This window comes from Indicator indicator, chromosome 14, assembly GCF_027791375.1.
Source record: "Indicator indicator isolate 239-I01 chromosome 14, UM_Iind_1.1, whole genome shotgun sequence".
NCBI classification, from domain to species: Eukaryota; Metazoa; Chordata; class Aves; order Piciformes; family Indicatoridae; genus Indicator; species Indicator indicator.
In genome coordinates, this window is record NC_072023.1 from 18,388,904 (window position 1) to 18,395,273 (window position 6,370).

Sequence of the window (6,370 nt, forward strand, 5' to 3'; positions counted from 1 at the left end):
CGAAGACACTGCCACTTTCAGACAGGTTTTCTCTGCACTTCCCTGTGTCACTTGATAGTAAGTTACCTGGAGAAAAAATCTCCAACACTTTAATGTAAAGCTGGCAAATTAACTGTATAGAAACCCCACAGTATTTTAGCATGGATAAGAATAGGAGCTTGAAGTGGAAACTCAGGTTGTGGATGTGTCCTTCCAGTTCTCCTGAAACTGGCAGGTGGAGAGCTGAGCATGCAAATCATATAAACTGAACAAATACATGAGGTGTCTGACTTACAAAGGCAGTGCAGAGTATGTTATCATGCTTCTGACAACATGATATGCAGCAATTCTCTTTCAATTAACGTGGTTGTGCCCTGAAATTTGTATTGAGCTCATTTCAGAAAAGAATGGGCTGATGTCAGAGGGCAGTGCCCACATCCAGAGAAAGGGAGAACAGGTGACTCTGAAGGATATGTATCCTGAGAAAGACTCCTGAATTCTCATTTTCTCCTGTGTTCTCAACTGACTTGTGACGTGCAAAGCGATTTTGATGCCCAGAAGCAGGCTGAACATTGAGGCTACCAGGCCAAGATTTTCTAAAGGAGGAAACTTGGGACTCCTTGATCAGTATTCAAGTGCTAGTTGATGGTGACCTAAAAGTTTGTTTGACTTGCTTAAGTAGGACAGCTGCAACCATTTCTCTGATCTCTACATTTAGATGCTCAGGGATAACAGCACACATCACTGCTGAATAGCTCTGTGTGCAGGTGATCAACCCTGGCAGGGATCCTGTGCTTATGCACAAATTCTGTGGACAAGTGAAGACCACTTTTGTAAACTTAGAGGCACAAATTCTTACTTCTGTTTAGAGAGGTCTTTTCCAACTATGAATACCATTTTCCAGGCTTCTCTCTTTCCTACCCTAAAGTCCAGCTCACATTCCCATTGTCCGTGCCAGGAAGGACTGTCTGAGACTTAAAGTAAGCAAAGCAGGGCATCAGGAGGTGAAGGCTGACTGTGAGGATGAGGGGAGGAGGAGATGGCAGGGGTTCCAGTTGTACTGTATACCAGGAGTGAGATCTGTTTCATCACCAGAAGGGTTTTCCCAAATGGATGGATGGATTCTTTGCCTAGAAACCTTGGAGGTTTGTTCGTTTTGGGAAGGAATAGGAGGAGTGGGGAACTGAAAAGTGAGAAAGGCTCCAGCCCTCTTCATACAGCCCAAACATACAATGGTGCTTTGAAAGCTGCTGACTTTCCACAGCCCCGAAGTGCCAGGGCCTCTTTGCACCAGGAGCACAACAGCAGAAGCACCAGTGGCTATGCCACCTTATCAAAACTGTTTGTTTGCAAAACTGGAGGACTGGTACCTGCCTACTGCACAGGGATTAAAGCAAAACATTTCACTTGGTCACTCACATTGCTGAATCAACAGGATCCCAGCTCCCAGAAACACAATATTCAGAAGTCCTGACAGAGCAGCAAGATACCGCAAGCCTGAAGAAGCAGAGGGAAGTTCTGCAAGAAAAAAAAAGAGGGGTTTACAGATACAGCATGAAAGAAATCAGGATTTCTCTAGATTTCTTTCAGAGAATCCATCACTGACTCTTTGCCATGTGCTTCATCACAGATCTGTTTTCTCCTTCTGGTTGCCTCCTGCTTATCGAGTTAACAAAACAAAGCACAGCCTGAAAAACTCAACTATACTCCAGAAAAACCAGAAACTGCTACAGAGTTGAGACCACTGCCAAACTTGCTGCCAGCTACTGCCTCGTGGTTTTCTGATGTGCCTCTGTCTCCTGCTCTCCATTTCCTACTGACACTGCCAGCACCAGCGCTCCAAACCTGGTGGTGCTCTTAGTACTGTGTTTCATCTACTAGCCATCATACTTCTCTGTGTACTACCATATATCATTGGCAGTTTTAGTAACACCAACTACAATTTTTGGCAGATTTGGAGGTGGTTTTTTTGTTTGTGTTTTTGTTTTTTTTTTTTAAGATAAGTCAAATGCAACTGAATGTAGCTGGAGAGATTTGTTATTCACAGAGTAAGTCTGAAGGCATAGCATAAATGCTTATGTGCTCACCTGCATTGGAGCCTTTCTTCCTTCCTTTGAAATGAAGTTCTGTGTAGCCCTCTTCATTCTCCATCTCAAGGTCTTTGCATCACTTTTTCCTCCTGAAGACTGACTTTTAGTGTCAAACCACACCATGGGAAATGCTTCAACTGAGTGAGATAAACAGGAAGGGGGCAGTGAGTGGCCATTTGTGCTTCAGACTGAAAGCATGCAGTAACTGGGCTATGAAAGGGAACTTTTAATAACTGCATAGACAAGAAAACTTCTTTTCTTGTACATTTCCTGTATTTTTCTCTGAAGAACTCCAGATACTTTTGGCACTGCATCTCCTCCAAGGCAGTATCACAACCTTCAAATGTAGTCTTTCAATGCACACCCACTCTCCTGCACATGAGAGAGTAGGTCTGAGCCCCTCAAGCCCATTTCACTGGCTTGGTGTGATGCATTAAGCCACAGAAAAGTTTGTTTTTTTTTTCTTTTCAATTTAAGGGTTGTTTAAAGTTGATGTAAAAAGTTCTGAGTTTATGGTTGTTTTGTGTACCTGACTTGGTGGGGGGGACAGGCAGGCAGGGGAATTTTGCTTTAGGCTTGGTTTTGGTGGCTTCAAGTGGTCAGGCAGGGGATGGGCAAGAAGGAAGCCTGGAAGCTGCACTGTTGGGAATTGGTTGGGACCTCGTTGTGAGGAAGATAAACAAGTGAGGTGAGAGAACTGATACTGCTCAGGTGACCTTGGGAGAGTTCAACTAAAGGAGACCCCTGAAGACCACCAGAAAGCTTCACATAAGACCTCAGGAAGCTCGGAGTGTGTATGTGGGTGGGAAGCAGAAGTCATAATTTGGTCCATCTGTGTGTAACAAGGGTATATATGCTTGGTGCCTGTAATAACAAGGCAGACACACCTGGTAGAGATATCCCTGTGTGTCTCCCAGCTGAAAAAGAGGCTGCCTGCTCCCTGAGAACTTCAGATTAAAGTCTCAGTGAGTTTTCTTTGATTATTGAATTTTACAGTATCATTTTTGGAACCCCAGAGCACTGCTTCTGAACATTGATGGATCCTGGTGTGGTAGGACCTTCAGCTGGCACCAAGGAATTCTTGGAGACAACCTCTGATGCCTTGCCTGAAGAGCTCAGAGCAAGGCCACTGGTAAGATAAAGGCATTCTTTTCAAATATGGGATTTTTGGTTGCCTCCCATAATACAAAGGCAACAGGCCAGCAGGGTTAGGTTATTAAGGGTTTCCAAGGGGTTCTAGTCCCCAGTGTTTTGTGCTGTTAGTTTTGCTGTTTTGTTTTTTTTTTTTTTCCCTGTCACCAGTGTTTTGTTGGCTTAATTTTCCTTTTTTTTTAGAGTGGGTTGGAGTCCCCAAAAGATTGTGGGTTAGTGCCCTACTTGAAAAAGAGGGTTGAGCCCCTGGATTGGTTAAGAATCTTTTTTACTGAAGTTTTTACTGAAACTTGGTCTGTTTACTGAAATTTGGTTTCTCTCTGTGAGTTTGGTGAAGTTAAAATCAGATTAGGAGTGAGGGTTAAGATGGGTGCAAGACAATCTAAGGGTGGTGTCTTCAAGAAATTTCCTTTAGGATGTATTTTAAAGCACTGGAAACAAATTGGTGGATCCCCAGGTGGGGTTGTGACAAAGGAAAATTTGATTAAGTCTAGTAATCAATGGTGGTCTTCATATAAATTAAAGAAGGGGAAAAGTGGCCTGTATTGGTACAAGTACAATGCTTTGCTACAGTTAATGCTGGTTTTAAGAAAAGAGCAGAAAAGAGATGAATTCTATATGCTGATACTTTAAGAAATCATGCAGAATGGCAAAAAAAGCATGTGGTATAAACCTGGCACCCACAGATCCTCTTGTTTTGGTATTAGAGAAGGAGAAAAAGTGAAAATCTGAAAAGATGTTGCTCATTTTGTAACATAGGGCAGTGGTCAAAGGTCTGTGAACAGCAAGAGGATGTGGCATGGGCACTGTACACAGAGAAAGAAAAAAACCACAAATAGACTAATAGCAGTACTAAAAGAAACCCTTTGGGGAATTATCACCCAGCACCCTCTTCTGCACAGAACTGGAATATGCTAAATGTCTTGACTCTGTGTGTGCATTGGCTTTTGCACACTGGGTACAGAATCCAGATCTGGGACATTTTGGTGACCCTGATGGGACAGCCATGGAGCCTTACCCAGTCTGTCTTGCCATTCCCAACAAAGAGAAGTGGGCCAAGCCTGACTCTATTGTGCACCAACCTGCTGATCAGGGACTCCTCCAGCTCCACTCCACTGCCAGTTGATGAGCAACTCACAGGTGCCACAGATAAAGAGATTCTCTTGCAATAAGAGAGGAGAGTTGGGTGGGGAGAAATTGAATTAAATCCAACAGGGACAAGTGTAGATTGTTCCTGGGAGGGAACAATCCCATGGACCAGTATAGGCTGCCGACTGACCTGTTGGAGAGCAGGGACCTTGGGGGTCCTGGTAATAGAAGATAGTCAGCAATGTGCCCTTGTGGCCAAAAAGGCCAATGGCAGCCTGGGTGTATTAGAAGGGGTGAGTAGGTGGAGAGAGGCTTTCCTCCCCCTCTACTTGGCCATGGTGAGGCTGTACCAGCAAAACTGTGTCCACTTCAGGGCCCCTCAGTTCAAGAAGGACCTCAGGGAATGTATTTTACAAATACATTAACAAAAGAGAGCCAGGGAGAATTTCCAAACTTTATTGGGTGCAGGGGAGTACACTGCAAGCAAGAATGAGAGGCTGAGGTACTTAATGACTTTTTGGTTCAGTTTTTATTAGCTAGACCAATTATCTTCAGGTTATTCAGCCCCTTGAGCAGATGCCCATCTATGAGAAGGGCCAGAGGAGGCCAGTCAGCCTGATGCTGGTACTGGGAAGGATTATGGAGTGATTGATCCTGGGAGCACTCCTATGGTACATGCAGAACAACCAGGGAATTGGGCCCAGCCAGCATAGGTTCCATGAAATGCAGGTCCTGCTTGATGAACCTGATCTCTTTCTTAAAACCAGTTAACCCACTGAGAGGAGGAAGGAAAGGCTGTGGATGTTGTCTTCCTGGACTTTAGTAAAGCCTTTGAGGCTATTTCCAACAGCATTCTGCTAGAGAAGCTGGTGTCTCATGGCTTAAACAGCTGTACTCTTTGCTGTGTTAGAAACTGGCTGGATGGCTGAGCCCAGAGACTTGTGGTGAACAGTTAAGTGCAGTGGGCAGCTGGTCACAAGGGGTGTTCCTCAGAGCTCACTTCCTAGGGCCAGACTTGTTTAATATCTTTATCAATGATGTGGATGAGGGGATTGAGTAAACCCTCAGTAAGTTTGCATTGATCTGCCCCAAGGTGTAGACTCTGCAGAGGGATCTGGACATGCTGCATCTATGGGCTGGCATCAATTCTATGAGGTTTAACAAAGCCAAGTGCTGGGTCCTGCACTTGGGTCACAACAACCCCATGCAACACAGAAGACTCGTGGCAGAGTGGCTGGAAAGCTGTCCGGCAAAAAAAGACCTGGAGTGCCGGTAGATATTCGGCTTAACAAGGGCCAGCAGTGCGCCCAGGCGGCACTCTGCGGGAACTGACTAGCAAGCCCGGCGGGGCCGGAGGCCGCATCATCCACGGGGGCCTGTGCTTGTCGCCCTGTACTGCGCCTCCGGCACTCGCCCACACACTGTCCTGGCACACGACCCCCCCTTACCTCTCGGCTCTGCCCCCGGCAAAAGAGGGAGATCTGCGCCTTCCCAACTCCACAGCACGCCGGAAAGCCCAGCGGCGTCACTTTACGGCAAAGCCGTAAAGGGAGGCGCGGCATGCCTTTCCGCGCGGGCGGCCTCAGCGCCGCGCCCAGCGGCGGGGCCCCAGAAGCGGTGACGCCACTGGCGGCGGGGAGCAGGGCAGAGGAGGAGGGGCCGGGCGCCTTGGCAACGCGGCGGCCGCGCCATGGTGAGAGCGGGCTGGGGCCGGCGGCAGCGGCGGCTTCGGGGTGGTTCGGCTCGTCGTTGCGGTGGTTTGTTCCAGTGTCTTGCACCACGTTGGGCTGCCACTGCCCCTGCCCGGTCCGGGTGACCGAGCTGTCGGCACTGGCGCCGAGGGTTTGTTGGGTACGGGCGCGGAGCTGTACGGCGCTCTCAGCTGCCGCTGCTGCGGAGCACCGATATAGCAGCAGGGCTTTGAGCTCCTGCGGGTAAGGAAGAGGAGAGCCGCGGTAAAAGGCGTGGTGAGGCGCTGATGAGGTGTTGAAGCGGGTGAGGGTTGGACCGAAGCATTCCGCATCGGGTACTGAAGTACTGGCATATGGGAAAAAGGATTT